Here is a 16314-nt window from a genome sequence, read left to right on the forward strand (position 1 = left end):
TTCTCTTTCTTTCTTCTTTGTGTCTTTCTCTCTCTCTCTTTCTTTCTTCTTTCCTTTCTTCCTTCTTTCTTTCTTTCTCTCCCTCTCTCTATTTCTCTCCCTCCCTCCCTTCCTCTCTCTGTCTCCTTCTTTCTCCTACCCTCTCTCCCTCCCTTCTCTCTCTCCTAGCCTGGGGACCAGAAGTCCCTCAGCTGAATCCCTGCATGAAAATAGCAGCTGCCTTGTTTATCCAGCTGACTATGTGTCCAGTACTCTGCCAAGCCCATGTATCTTTTCTACAAATCCTCACCCAACCCTATTGTTTTAGAGATGAGGAAACAGAGCTCAGAAACCTGAAGTTACCACCCCAGGATCATTGTGAATGGGGGAGCTAGGCTTCAGCCCACGCCATTTGAAGCTCACCTGTGGGCCCTGAACCTCATGTTTAGGCCTGCATGGTCAAGTTTCCCTGCTCTTTCATTCATCTGCCTCCATTTCCTTTATTTTATTCATCTGCCTCCATTACCTTCTCCCCTGCCCATGACCTCCTAACCATCCTTCAGAACCCTGCTTAAATACCTCTTTGTTTTTTCAAGCACCCAAGCAAGGAACATTTCATTTCTCCCTCCTACAAATAATTGAGCACCTTCATATTCTAGGCATTGTGGTAGGCCCTGGGGAAACACTGAATAATACACTGACTTGTTGCCACCAATTAACAAGGAAACACAAACCAATACATTGTTATTAGCTGTAAAAACAGTTATGAAGGACATGAACTGTGTGCTCTAATAAAGAGTGATGAAGTGGAATTACTGTGTACTGGGTGATCAGAGAAGGTCTTTGGAAAAGGAAGGATTTGAGAACTTCCAGGCAGAGGAAGGCTAGAGCAAAGGCCCAGAGGTAGGGAGAGTTTGATGTGTGTGAAGAAACAGCAAGTTGGCCAGTGTGACTGGAGCAGAAAGAGAAAGGAAAGACTGGTAGGAGGTGAATCAACGAAGCAGGTAAGCCTCCCTTAGCGTAGTTCCCTAAGGCACTGAAGTTTTAAGGTATCAGCCTCCTTCCTGGGGCAGAGGGGTCAGATCAAATCCTAGTGGTGTTGCCAGGGCAGGGCCTGACACCTAGGAGGTGTGCAGCTGAGATGGCGTGAAGCTGGGTCAGCCAGTAGGTAATAGACAGCTCCGCCCCCTCCCTCCTTTCTTCCCTTCAAGAAAGAGGCTGGGCCCTTCCCATTTGTCTGGCTCCCTTAGGCCACCCTAAGGTGGCCATAAGTCAGCTTGGTGGGGGTGGGCAAGAGGGGTGCTGCTGCAGGACCTGGGAGGGGCCAGGGCCGTGCTCTTGTGGGCGTCAGGCACCATCTGCAACTCGTTTTCTTGTGTCATTTGCATTTTCTCTGAAATTATTTTTTTTTTAAGGATCCAGCCAAATGCACTGTCACGCAGGCTGCAGATTTAAAAGAGTGTGGGGGGTTGGGGGAGAGCAGTAGGCACTGGATGTGGCCCTTCCTGGCGTCTGGCTTCCCTGAACTTGCTCTCCAACCCCCTGCCAGCCAGAGGCCACCAGGGCTGGGCTCTTGTTGTGGAGCGGATAAGAGTCGTGAGTCATGCACGACTAGGGCTGCAGGGGCGTCCCCTGTGCCTGGCTTCATGTTCAGAAAGAGCCATTCAGATTTCACAAGAGTCCTGTGCAAGAGGAGAGCCCATTATCTGCCCTGCTAGGGACACCAAGGCTCAGAGCCTGCTCACAGCAAGCAGAGGGCTGGAACTTCCGGCAAACTTGCAGGGTAACTCCCATTCTCACATTAAGGTGGCCAGATCTGTCAGATGGAATACAGGTCTGCCAGATTCACAGGCTATTGTCTCTCTGCTTAGGACAGGAAGGGTTCCCAGAGGTCCTTCAGCACAACCAACCATTGTAAAGACAAGGAAAACTAAGTCCTTCAAATAGATGGGAAGGGGTGGGGTCAGGGTTTGAACTAAGAATGTCTGCTTCAGAGAAGGATGAGTTATATAACTTCAGCCATAAAACAGGTATGTCGCCTACAAATGTGGGGCTGGCTCTGTGCAGAGAGGATTGTGGGGGAGGTAGACTTCTGTGTGAAGCCCTCCCTGGTACATCATGCATGCCAGTGTGTCCTCACCAAAGGGCTGGGTGCATTCGCCTTAGTGGGACATGAGATAAGTAATTTTGAATTCCCCATTGAGACAGCTATTTCCTCCCAATTCCTCTCATGGCATCAGGGAAAGACTCTTGTTGGTGCTAATACCTCTTTTACACCTGTCTCCAACTCACGCTTGTCTCCCTTTTTGACAAAGAAGTCCAGAGCCTTCTATGGGCAATGCCGTCCAGCTAGGATAGAGTGGAGTTTCATTGAGGAGCCATTTGAACTGAATCCTGAAAGGTCACTGGGAGCTTTAGAGGTAACTGGGAAGAATATTCTGTGTGGCAGGAACAGCAGGTATATCGTACAGGAAATACAGGGAAGCGTGGCATATTTTGTAGAAAGGGGAGCCACTTGATGTGATTGTAGGTGTGAGTGATAAGGCAGAAAGGGGCACAAGGGGAAAGGCCCCTGATGCCACGTGATGATGGAATGGCTTTGAGCAGAAGCAAGGTTTTGGGGGGAGTGACACTAGAGGCAGCTAGGCAGTTACAGGATTTTATCAGTGCTCCAGGCTAAAGATGATGGTGACCTGCAGGAGGACAGTGGCTTTGGGGATGAAGTCATCAGAGCTGGCCTAACCACTAAGTTTTGTATAATGGTAATAGTGATGATGATGATGGTAAAGATATGGTGAAGATAATAGTGATGATGATGGTGGTGATAATGGTGGTGGTGATGGTGATGATAATGATAATGATGATGGTGGTGGTGATGTGATCATAATGATAATGATAATGATGGTGATGGTGATGGTGGTGATCATAATGATAATGATAATGATGGTGATGGTGATTATGGTGATTATGTTGATGGTGGTTGTGATGGTGATAATATTGGTGGCGATAATGATGATGATGATAATGGTGATGGTGATGATGATAATGGTGGTGATGGTGATGATGATGATAATGATAATGATGGTGTTGATGATGGTGATGATTGTGATGATAGTGATGGTGGTGATATTGATGGTGGTTGTGATGGTGATAATGGTAGTGATACTGATGATGATGATAGTGATGGTGGTGATGACGATGGTGATAGTGATGGTGGTGATGATAATGGTGGTGGTGGTGATGATAATGATAATGATGGCATTGATGGTGATGATGATTGTGATGATAGTGATGGTGGTGATTATGTTGATGGTGGTTGTGATGGTGATAATGGTGGTGATAGTGATGATGATGGTGATAGTGATGTGGTGGTGGTGATGATAATGATAATGATGGCATTGATGGTGATGATGATTGTGATGATAGTGATGGTGGTGATTATGTTGATGGTGGTTGTGATGGTGATAATGGTGGTGATAGTGATGATGATGGTGATAGTGATGGTGATGATAATGGTGGTGGAGGTGATGGTGATGATAAAGATAATGATGGTGTTGATGGTGGTGATGATTGTGATGATAGTGATGGTGGTGATTATGTTGATGGTGGTTGTGATGGTGATAATGTGGTGATACTGATGTTGATGATAGTGATGGTGATGATGATGATCATTATAGTGATGGTGATGATGATAATGGTGGTGGTGGTGATGGTGATGATAATGATAATGATGGTGTTGATGGTGGTGATGATTGTGATGATAGTGATGGTGGTGATTATGTTGATGGTGGTTGTGATGGTGATAATGGTGGTGATAGTGATGATGATGGTGATAGTGATGGTGATGATGATAATGGTGGTGGTGGTGATGGTGATGATAATGATAATGATGGTGTTGATGATGGTGATGATTGTGATGATAGTGACGGTGGTGATTATGTTGATGGTGGTTGTGATGGTGATAATGGTGGTGATACTGATGTTGATGATAATAGTGATGGTGATGATGATAATGGTGGTGGTGGTAATGGTGATGATAATGATAATGATGGTGCTGATGATGGTGGTGATGATTGTGATAATAGTGATGGTGGTGATGATACTGATGGTGGTTGTGATGGTGATGATGACGATAGTGATGGTGGTGATGACGATGGTGATAGTGATGGTGGTGATGATGATAAGATGATAATGATGGTGATGGTGATGATGGTGATGATTTTAATGATGATGGTGGTGATGTTGATGAAGGTGATGATGATGGTGGTAACAATATAATAATAGTACCAACTGATGTTTCCTTTCGTATTCTTCATCTCAGTGTCATTATGAGGCCACTTTCCCATGTGATTGACACCACTTTAATCCCTATTTTTCACATGAGGAAACTGAGGCTTGCCTGTGGCCATCTGGCTACAGAGTGGCAGAGTAGGGATGGGGTGCCAGATTGGCCTGACTTCTGAGCACTGAGCTCTGGACTCCATGCATTCTGTTTTCAGCCAGCAGCTGGGAAGGGCTGTGCCCTATCCTTCCCCTGTGCCCAGGGTGCTGAGATGTCAGGTTTCTCTCTTCCTAGGCCTTTGTCCTGCTCTGACCCTGTGGGCTAAGCCTTTGAAGGCTCTGGTTGCACTTTCAGCTGGGGGCTTGTCATCCCCTTGGCATCAGTAGCTGTGCTCTGGTCCCAAGCAGGAGGGAGGGAAACCTTTCCATAGCCCACAGCCCTTTCATGCCAAACCCTGCCTGAGTGAGATGAGTGTGGAGGAATTTGGTCATATGGATCCAATTTCTCTTGAAATATGTAGCGAATGGTGCTGGACAAAGGCAGGCTGCATTGGCTGGACCTGAAATATGTAGGTGACTGCTTCTGAGATGTTTGACAACCCCAAGACTCAGCTGAATGGGCCTGCAGTACCTGACTGTGGCAACTGGTCCAGGAGGGAGCAACTGAATGCCATAACTCATTCCATATGTGTGCCAAGGACACATGGACAGAGACCAAGATGCAGGGAAATTGGGCCAGGCTGGGTGACATACAGAGCAGGGCTGCGCAGGCAAAAGGGACCCTTCCAGATGGCACAGCATCACATAGTGTCAAGAACGAAGTTTAAAAGTTATTTTTACATTTTCCTACTTTGTGACCTGAGTCTCTTGACCTTGCTGAGCCTTAAGGGTTTCTACTTCAAATGGGGAAAGCAGATTTAGAGGGAATTGAGCAGAGCCAAAGTGAAGTAGGAGGCAGAACTCAACTCCAGAGGTGGGGCTCAGACACTGGATGAAATTGAAGACTAGCTAAAACAGGGCCAGGATGGAAGCAGCTTTCCACAAGACTCACCCACCAGTGTGCCATGTCAGTTTGCCATTGCCATGGCAACACCTAGAAGTTATGCCCCTTTCCATGACAACCTCAGAAGTTACCATCCTTTTCCTAGAAATTTCTGCATAAACTGCTCCTTATTTTGCATGTAATGAGAAGTGGGTATAAATATGACTGCAGGACTGTCTCTGAGCTGCTACTCTGGGCACACTGCCTATGGGGTAGCCCTGATTTACAAGGAGCAGTACCTCTGTTGCTGTTTAACACCACTGGCTTGTGCTTGAATTCTTTCCTAGGCAAAGCCAAGAACCCTCCCAGGCTAAGCCCCAATTTTGGGGCTCACCTGTCCTGCATCAAAAGCAGGCCTTTTGGTTTCATCTACACAGAATATACCCCCACCAATCCCACAACCATCCTTTCCTTCCAGGCATCTGTTCTTCCTCTTCTCAATATGTGCTTCTGATGGGGGCTGCCAATCATATTATCCTACTCTCTGACTGCTGTGACTGGGCTAAAGATGGTCATGTGACTCTTACTGGGCCAATCAGAGCTCTTCTCTGGGATTTTTGCTCTTGGGCTGGATGAAGGCAGTCCCTTTTCCTCCATGAAGGTGAGTCCTGAGCTGTCTGTAGCTGTATTCCCCACTCTGTGAAGATAAGGAAAAAAGAAAGTGACCAGTAAAAAGAGGCAGATGAAGTCAAAGGCAAGGTCTAGATGAGGTTGGCATCCTGGAAGCCTGTCTTACACCTGTCCTTCTCACAGAATGTTTGGTAACAAGAGCTAAGAACAACGCCTGTTTTGCTTAAACTAACTGAATTTGTGTTTCTGTCTCATACAACTAAAACCATACTGATAAATGCAAGCCTTTCCTGACTTCCAAGGCATCTGTGTGGTTCATTACCCTTGTTGTTCCTCGGGGTCACTCTTGAGATGGGTATCCCTATTTCTATTTACAGATGTCAGTAATCATAATCATGTCAATTTCCCAAGAACTCAATGCTGTGCCAGCTACTGAGCTGAGCTTCTCGTAGAAATTATTATACTGAATCCTACAGTGTCCCTGGAGGTAGTGTTTATTATTTTCTCCGTTTTGCACATACGGGAATAGAGGTGCAGAGGGTCAAGGGGCTTACTCCAAGTCACACAGCTGACAAATGACAGAGCTAGAATTTAAACTCAGGTCCAGTTTTCAACCCCCATGTTACTGGTCTGTGCAGGTGGCATTGATGATGAAGAGCAAAGATTTATTGAGCACCTACAGGGTGGCAATTACTTCAAACATGTTGTCTCTTTTAGTTCTCATGATGGCCTTATGAGGTAGGCACTATTTTTATTCCCCTTTGGCAGATGAATACATAGAGGCTTAGGGAGGTTAGGTGACTTACCAAATACGAAGTGGTTAGAAAATGGCAGAGCCACAATGCCTGCGTTATTTCAAAGTTGGTGCACAGAAATTCTACACTGTGAGCTCTGTGGTATTAAACTGACTGTAAAAGTCCTCAGTTTATACCCACTCCTTCCCTTATCATGCCCCTTTATGATGTGGCTTTGCAACTCCTTCCATCAAAAGATGGAATCTATTCCCCATATCTTGACTCTGGATGTCTTACTTAGCCCAGGCTGCCATAACAAAGTGCCATAGACTGGGTGGCTTAACCAACAGAAATTTATTTTCTCATAGTTTTGGAGCCTGGAAGTCTGAGATCAGGGTGCCAAACATGGTTGGATGCTGGTGAGGGCTCTCTTCCTGGCTTGCAGACAGCCACCTTCTTACTGTGTCCTCACATGGTGGAGAGAGGGAGAGATCTCCCTGTTAATTTTCTTATAAGGCCACAGTCTGATTGGATTAGGGCCCCACTCTTATGACTCCATTTACCCTTAATCACCTCTTAAAGACCTTGCCTCCAGATATAGTCACACCGGGGGTTAGGGCATCAATATATGAATGTTGGAGGGAAGCAATTTAGTCCATAGCACTGGACTTGTGTTAGCCAGTAGAGTGTGGCAGAAATGGAATTGTGCTACTACCAAGGAGGGCCTAAAGGAAAATTTCAGTTTCTATGCTTTCTCAAAATACCTTCATCTGCCATGAAAATAAGCCTGGGGTAACATGATGGAGGATGAGAGCCAAGCTGTCCTAGTTGAGGCCAGCCTTGATCCACCTGGTAGCTGACTGCAGATACATGAGTGAGCCCAGTCATGACCAGAAGAACAGCCACACTGAGCTCAGCCCAACTGCAGATCAGTAGAATTGTGAGCTAAGTATGTTTCTTGTTTTAAGCCAGCAAGTTTTGACATAGTTTGTTGCACGCAAAACCTAACTGATACAGAGACATTCTTGTGAGTGAATCCAATTGGGGTTGTTTTTTTTTTTTTTTTTTTTTTAGATGGAGTCTCACTCTGTCTCCAGGCTGGAGTGCAGTGGCACGATCTCAGCTCACTGCAAACTCTGCCTCCTGGGTTCAAGCAATTCTCCTGCCTCAGCCTCCTGAGTAGCTGGGACTACAGGTGCCCACCACATCTGGCTGATTTTTGTATTTTTAGTAGAGACGGGGTTTCACCACGTTAGCCAGGATGGTCTCGATCTCTTGACCTCATGATCCACTTGCCTCGGCCTCCCAAAGTGCTGGGATTACAGGTGTGAGCCACAGCACCCAGCCCAATTGGGGTTGTTTCTAAGAAATTTGGGGGGATGGAGTCAAGCCAAGGGGAAGTGAGAAGAGGTAGGGCCTTGGGTTAGAAAGCTGGAGAATATATTTTCAATGTATCAAGCTGGGAAAAGGCATTTAGGAAAATAGAAACCGAGACAGTATGAGTCTGTGTTGATGAGCTCTAAGCAGATACGCAGGCTGATTGGGCCCTCAGTCCATGGACACTAGATCTGCAGGTGGGCTCCTCTGTGGGTCTCCTGTGACCCACTGTGGACTGGGCTGGATGCTTACAACAGCCCGCTTAGGCCTGGCATCTCCTGTGCATTTCCGCTGCAGGGAGGCTAGGGAAACAGCAGCAAAGGCTCTGGTATCGGACCTCCTGAGCTTGCATCCTGCCTCCCACTTTATTACCAGCTGCTAATCTTCCTTTCTCAGCCTCAGTTTCATCACCAATAAAATGCAGACAAAAATAGTACCTACTTCCCAAAGTGGGGAGAATTCAAGGAGATTCTCTTTGTCAGTGTTGGCTTTCTTATTGTGGGGGTGGGGGTAGTTGGAGTTCTAGCTCTGAGTCCAAGATCTTGTAATTAACCTCCCTGAAATGGGGGTCACCAATGCCAGCTCTCAGAATGACTCACATTTCAGGAGAGGTGCAGGTTCCTCCATGGGTTGGGCCCATGGCAGCGTTCTGCATGAGATCCTCGCCAAGGCAAGCCAGAGGCTCAGTAAGGACTCCCCAGGCAACAACTTCCTAATGGACCATTTGTTTTAGATTGCCGGAGATTCCACGATTGAAATCTCAGCATTGGTTGAATAAAAGCAAACCAAACATTCCTAGATTTTTGCTTTTCAGACTTGATGAAAAAAATGTGTGCTCCTCATGCTGCTGCAGAACAAACAAAACCAACCTTCAGTTCTGCCCTTTAGATGCTGGATTTCATGTCCTTTGCACAGTTCTAATACACGCCTGTCAGTTAATATTCTAGGCTGGGCATGGTGGCTAACACCTGTAATCTCAGGATTTTGGGAGGCCAAGGCATGAGGATAACTTCAAGCCAGGAGTTCAAGACTAGCCTGGGCAACATAATGAGACCCGCCTCTACTGAAAAAAAATTTTTTTTTTTTCTTTTGAGATGGCGTCTCGCTCTGTCGCCCAGTCTGGAGTGCAGTGGCACAATCTCGGCTGACCGCAACCTCCATCTCCTGGGTTCAAGCAATTCTCTGCCTTAGCCTCCTGAGTAGCTGGGATTACAGGCACCCACCACCATGCCAGGCTAATTTTTGTATTTTTTTTTAGTAGAGACGAGGTTTCATCATCTTAACCAGGCTGGTCATGAACTCCCGACCTCATGATCCACCTGCCTCAGCCCCCCAAAGGGCTGGGATTACAGGAGTGAGTCACCATGCCCGGACTAAAAAAAAACTTTTTTTAAATTAGCCAAGCATGGTGGCGTGCAGCTGTGGCTCCAGCTACTCAGGAGGCTGACGTAGGAGGATGGCTTGAGGCTAGGAGTTCGAGACCAACCTGGGAAACATAGGGAGACCCCTGCCTCTACTAAAAATATAGGAAAAAAGATTAGCTGAGTATGGCGGTGCACATCTGTGGTCCCAGCTACTTGGGACGCTGAGATGGCTTGAGCCTGGGAGGTTGAGGCTGTAGTGAGCTGTGATTATACCATAGTACTGGGTGGCAGCCTGGGTGGTAGAACTGACCCTGTCTCAAAAAGCAAACAAAACAAAAACCACACACAACACATTCTATCCCCGTATAAAAAGGCTTTTCTCTGGTGCCTATTCTCCCTTTCTTAGCTCTGTGCTTTTGGACCAGGAAGAGGTTAAGCAGCGGTAGGCTGATTACAATAACGGTCCCATTTCCCACCCCTCCCTGTGTTCACACCCTTTGCCATGTGACCCTGTAGTGTCCTCCTCTTCTGACTTTGGGCTCAGCCATGTGACTTGCTTTGGCCAACGGGATGTAAGAAACAGGACTCAGAAATCCTGTTGTGACTGGGCTCGTTTGCTCTTGCCTCCTGCCCTTGCCAAGAGAAGGACATGCCTGGGCTAGCGTGTGGGAGGGTAAGAGGCATGTGGGGGACAGAACCGAGTTACCCAAGTTGTTCCAGCTGAAGCCAACCTAGACCAGCCGACAGCCCGCCGAACCCCGGACATGAGAGCAAATGCAGCCATGACTTGCAGAGCCACCTGGCCAAGCATCCTAGATGTGCAAGCAACAAATAAATGCTTAACACGGGCACCACTGAGGACACGTCATTATTTTGTCATGCAGATTTATTGTGACAAAGAGAACAGATAAGGATAGTGGGAGAGAAAGCAGGGGAGAAAATGTCTTCCCTAAGCCATCTCTGTGTCTCCTTCGCTGGATGTCACAATGGAGGACCCTGAGACCCCTTCTTGTCCGCTCCCTGCATCCACCCTTTCAGCCAGGGAGAAGGTGTGACATTGGTTTTCTACGGCTGTGCTTAAGTACCTGTAATTAATAGCGAGGATGAATCCAAAGCCGCATCCTAGCCTGTGCGCCCCACCTGCCCACCCCACTCAGAGTAGAGTTTGCAGGAGTTGAGTAATTGTATTGTTTATTGCACTAAATGGAACATTAATCAAACTGCTTGAAGGCACTCGGGCTGTCCCCAAGGGCTGTGTGCTCTGCCGACTGTCTGGATGGAAAGTAGGTACTCGCTGGACCTGTCTAGTGGATGTGGGAGATTCCAGCTCCAGCTTTTCAGATACCAGCCCCATGTCTCCCACGCCTCTCCATTCTTCCTGTGTTTTGGGCTTCATTTTACAGATGTGGGAGTTGAGGCCCAGAGAGGTCAAATCACTTGCTCAACATCACCCAGCAAGGAAGGGAGAGGGAGAAAATTTGAAGCCAGGTGCACATATGTACAGAGCCAGGCTAGAAGCAATGCCCTTGCAGGGTCTCCTGGGTCACCAGGTAGCCCTGTGAGCTGTTTTTCTCTGCTTTGCTGAGTCCTGGGAAGAGAGAGAATGAAGCAGGCAGACAACACGGATGCACAGAGACGATTTGTTTAAAGCAGCAGAAAGACTCCTGAGCATGGGGCATCAGTAAATCTCCATAAAGTTGTCCTGATCAGGTGCAAGGTATGGAGGAGAGAGTGGCATTGATGGGCACAACTCCAAGAAGTCTTGGGTGACTCTCCACCTCATTCCTTTGCGTGGGGAGGGGGTGTCTCTCCTCCCTGTTCTTCGTGACAAGGTGGTTATTTTTAAACCCCTCTTTTTGTAGTGTTCATGTCAAAGCCACCACGCAAAAATACGTCAGGCATCCTGGGAAGTGACGTTCAGGCAGACAGAGCTCGGTAGAAGTCTGGGGCAGATGTTGGAGCAGCCAGGCGTGCAGCCTGGGTGGGGCTCCGATGAGTCACTCCACTCTTCCTCTCTGCTGCCGTGTCACTGGGAGCTGTCTAGTTGGGAGTTTCCTAGGAACAGAGACAGTAAGTCCAGCCAGAACTGACCATTCATTCCATCTCCCAACCTGAGTCCCGGGTGTCCTCTCTCCACCTCCATGGAGCACCAAGAGTTGATGGTGCTGTCCACCCCCTGCCACCAGCCTTAGGATGGTGGAACCCTGGCAGTGCAGCCTCCTTCCCACAATCTGTTGTCCACACCTTGGCCAGAGTGCCCCTTCAAAAGACCAAATCCAATCATGCTCTCCCCTGCTGAAAACCCTTCCATGGTTCTACTCCCATTGCCTTCAAAACAAAGTTCTCCACTCTGTGCTCTCTAATCCTGCCTTCCTGCCAGCCTCATCTCATGCCACTCCCTGCTCATGTCACTCCCTGCCCTGGCTGCCCCGTACTCCATGGTTTGGCATGTGGTGGTCCCTCTGTTTAGACCACCCTTCCTCCAACTTCCTTTACCTGGCAGAGTGCTGTTTTTGTTGTTGTTGTTGTTTGTTTGCTTTTTTGAGATGCAGTCTTGCTCTGTCGCCAGACTGGAGTACAGTGGCATGATCTCAGCTAACTGCAACCTCTGCCTCCCGGGTTCAAGTGATTCCACTCCCTCAGCCTTCCAAGTAGCTGGGACTACAGACGCGCACCACCATGCCTGGCTAATTTTTTGTATTTTAGTAGAGATGGGGTTTCACCACATTGGCCAGGATGGTCTTGATCTCCTGACCTTGTAATCTCCCTGCCTCGTCCTCCCAAAGTACTGGGATTACAGGCGTGAGCCACCACACCTGGCCAGTGCTGTTTGTTTTAAACATCACTTCCAACAAGACCTGGGAGTTGGGATGAGGGTGGCAGGTATGGAGAAGCCACCTGGGTTGCTGGGATAAACTCCGAGGGGGGACAGTGATACGGTTTGCCTCTGAGTCCTCACCCAAATCTCATGTTGAATTATAATCCCCAATCCCCAGTGTTAGGGGAGGGACCTGGTGGGCAGTGATTGGAACATGGGGGCGGATTTTCCCCTTGCTGTTCTGGTGATAGTGAGGGAATTGTTGTGAGATCTGGTGTTAAAAAGTGTGTAGCAGTTTCCCCTTTGCTCTCTCACTCTCCTCTCCATGGTAAAGACGTGCTTACTTCCTCTTCATCTTCTGCCATGAGTGTAAGTTTCCTGAGGCTTTCCAGCCATGCTTCCTGTACAGCCTGTGGAACTGTGAGTCAATTAAACCTATTTTCTTCATAGATTATGCAGTCTCCGATAGTTCTTTATAGCAGTGTGAGAATGGGCTAATATAGGTAGCAATCCAGGAAGCCCATAAAATAAGATGACAGGAGCAGAGTCTAGACGAGGTAGACCAGCCAGACGATGGAGGGGAGTTTTTCTTGTCGCCTGTTAACTTGGAGAGCAGCTTACCTTGGGATTTTCAAGCCTTTTTGGAAACTTGAGTTCCTGAGAAGATCCTGGAGGCAATGGCAGGGTTCAAGTCCCCACTCTCTCTGTTTTCACCTCCTTTCACAAATCTCTCCCAGCATATTTTATTAGGAGGATATGTTTTGCAGCTAAAAAAAAAGTTTGAAAAACCATATGTTTTGAAGTCAGACTGCGTATGTTCATGACCCTGCTCAGCCACAAAACTGTGTGGTTTTGGGTAAATTACTTAACTTCTCTGAATGGCTTAAATTCTCAGTTTCCTAATCTGTAAAATGGAAATAATAATCACACCAACCTCCCAGTTGTTTTGAAGAATGTGGCAGATTGTGTTTTTCAAAGAAGGTCATAACCACATCTCTCATTCCTTATACCCTTGCAGAATCTCGCCATTTCCTCATCAAGAAGTTGAATGGAAGTCCCCTCTTCTTGAACTTAGGTGGGCATTTGAATTGTCTAAATCAGCAGAGTAGCGTGGAGGTGATGCTATAATTTCTGAGGCCAGGTCATGACAATGCCATGCACTTGTGACTGGTTCTCCTAAGTTCCTATTTCCCAGAACCTGGCTGCCATGTTGTGAGGAAGCCCAAGAAGCCCATGGAGAGGAATGGAGACCCCACCCCCATGCCCCCAGTGGATAGCTGCAGCTGAGATCCCAGCTAACAGCCAGAACCAACGTGCCAGTCATGTGAGTGAGCTATTTTGGAGGTGGGTTCTCTACCCCACAGTTACGTTGTCTCAGCTGATACTGTGTGCAGCTGAGATGAGCTATCCCGTTACACCCTGCATAAATTACAGATTGTGATTGTTGTTGCTTTAAGGCACCATGTTTTGGGGTGATCTGTAATACAGCAGTAGATTATTGGAACAAGGAATAGGTAAGATAATGCACATGAAGTGCTTAGCACTAGACCAGGTGCATTAGAAGCACTTTTTACACAGGAGAAATTGAGCACAGAGACACTGATGGTTTGGCCCAAGGTCACACAGCTACAGGACATGTTTTCCAGTTACTGCTTCTGCTGCATCTTTGCATGGAAGTAGTGAGGATGTGACTGTTGAGTTCTGAGCTGATCCTGGGGCTGGGGGCCCAGCTCCTCTCCCCAAAGACTTGCACCCATTGCTGAGAGCAGGGTTTATCAACCAGGCCTCGGTGCTTCCAGACAAGCTTGCTGCAAGTCACTTCCTCCCTGCCTCTTCCCTCCCGGGCCTTCAATGGCTGCCCCAGGAAGGTGGGGAAAAGTGGTTCCACTGGGCATTGGCAAGTGAAGAGCCCTGGAGGCAGGGAGGGGGCATCTCCTGGCACCAGCCCCTGCTTCCTGTCTGCTTGCAGCTCCTCTTCCCAAGTGTAAGTGGCTTTGAGGGAGGATCTGGGTGACTCTTTCCTCTAGGCTTTAATAATACTGTTAATTAAGCAGCCAAGAGAAGAACACGGCTGGCGCCAGCGAGGGGACAATGGTCTGAAAAGGGGACAGAGAGACACATCAACAGCTTCCCATGCAGGGCTTTCAAAAGAGCAGCTGTGGGGAGCAGGCGGGCAGGGGACAGAAGAGACCCCACCAGAGCCAAGCGCAGCGTGGCTGGGCAGGGAGGCGCTGGGATGAGCCCATGCCAGCTGCCCAGCTGTGCTTCTCTCTGGCACCCCCTGCCTGCCCAGCTGGACGAGGGCTTCTCTGGAGCTTCTGGACAGGCTGGATGAAACAGGCAGCCAGAGGGCACCAGCTGGTCCACACAGACCCCCCATGATACCTTATTTTGCCTTCATTTCCTCATCTACAAAATAGAAGGGTTGAACTAGTTTCCATTTCTTCTTACGTGCCACTCTCAATTGAAGGTGGCTGCTTGGAATGTTGACTTGAGAAATTAGAAGCCGAATCAATGCTCCATGGAGAAGCATGCTGGGATTGATTTGTGATGTCTGCCATGAGTATAGGATTGGCCATTTAGGGCATGAATGCTATCCATGGATTGGATCTCCGAAGGTCCATTCATTCATTCAATAAATAGTTAAGTGTAGGTCTTTTCACTCTGATCTAGTTTCCTTATTTATACAATGAGTACCTACAGAGAAGTAGAGCCATCCCTCAGTATCCAGGGTGAATTTGTGCCAGGATATCCCATGGGTATGAAAATCCACAGATGCTCAAGTCCTTTATATACAAAGGGAATACTATCTGCATATAACCTACACATATCCTCCCACATACTTTAAGTCATTTCTAAACTAGTTATAATACCAATACAATGCAAATGCTATGTGAAAAGTTGTTATACTGTATTGTTCAGGGAATGGGAATAATGACAAGGAAAAAGTCATGTTCAGTACAAACACAACCATCCATTTTATTTTTTCCAAGTATTTTCACTCTGCGGTTTGTGGAGTCCATGGATGTGGAATCCACATATATGGAGGGCCAAGTGTACTTTCTTTTTCTCTGGGCTGTGATCTTTGGAGACAGAGAAAATAGGAAGAAATCAGGGCCAAGAGAGAAGAGATATCAGGAGTGCTAAGAAGAAAGTGTTGGCATTTGCATATTGCCTTAAATCAGGTTGGCAAACCACAACCCCAGGGCTAATAAAGTTTGATTGGAATACGGCCCCACCCACCTGTTTATGTACGGTCTGTGGTGCAGAGTTGAGTGGTAGAGGGACAGAGAACTTATGGCTCACAAAGCCTAAAGTAGTTACTATCTGGCTCTTTACAGATAACCTTTGCCGACCCTGCTGTATATAATTCAAGACATTTTCCCAGTCATCCTATCACTTGCTTTTCATGCCAACTCTCTGAATTTAGCAGGGCAGATTTGATGAAGTCCCATTTTTCAGAAGAGGAAACTGCATCCCAGCCCCAGAAGGCCAGGCCTTGAACTTGAGTGTCCTATTTCTTTCCCTGGGCCTCCTCCACGCTGCCTTCCATCTGACTCAAAAACCTGCCAAGCTTTTCCATTTTGCTTCTGAAATCTCTGCCATCAGTCTCAGCTCCCAGTATCACTCACCTGATTGATGCTAACGTCCTCCGGGATTTCTCCTTCGAAGCTATCCGATAGTAGCTAGAGAGGTTTTTCTTAAACCCAAATCTAAATCCAATCTAACTCCAAATCTAAAGCCCAAATCTAACTCCTTTGCTCAGAGCCCTCCCATAGCTCCCCTGTGCTCCAGCCCAAAGCCTGAGCTCCTTAGCATGATCTGTAAGGTACTTGTTGCGCTTGGAGCTCGTTGGCTTCCCTGTATAGTCTGGGGACATGTTGCTCCTTTGCTCCTCTCAGGAATTTCTCTCCACCCCATCACACAGGATTTCTCATTGCTAAGACCTCATTCTTTTAAGGCTCAACTCAGTCCACAAGCAACCCCAAGGAAGCCCTCTCTGCTCCCTCCCCACGTTCAGCCAGGTTAGTGCCGCCCCTGCCCATACTGACCTGGTCATTTGGGGCGTGAAGGCTATCCATGGATCGGATCTCTGAAGGTCCACTCTTTCAACCAATAAGCAGTTAAAAACCACCTACTCAGTGTAGG

The sequence above is a fragment of the Colobus angolensis genome, unplaced genomic scaffold, assembly GCF_000951035.1.
Source record: "Colobus angolensis palliatus isolate OR3802 unplaced genomic scaffold, Cang.pa_1.0 Scaffold139, whole genome shotgun sequence".
Taxonomy (NCBI): domain Eukaryota; kingdom Metazoa; phylum Chordata; class Mammalia; order Primates; family Cercopithecidae; genus Colobus; species Colobus angolensis.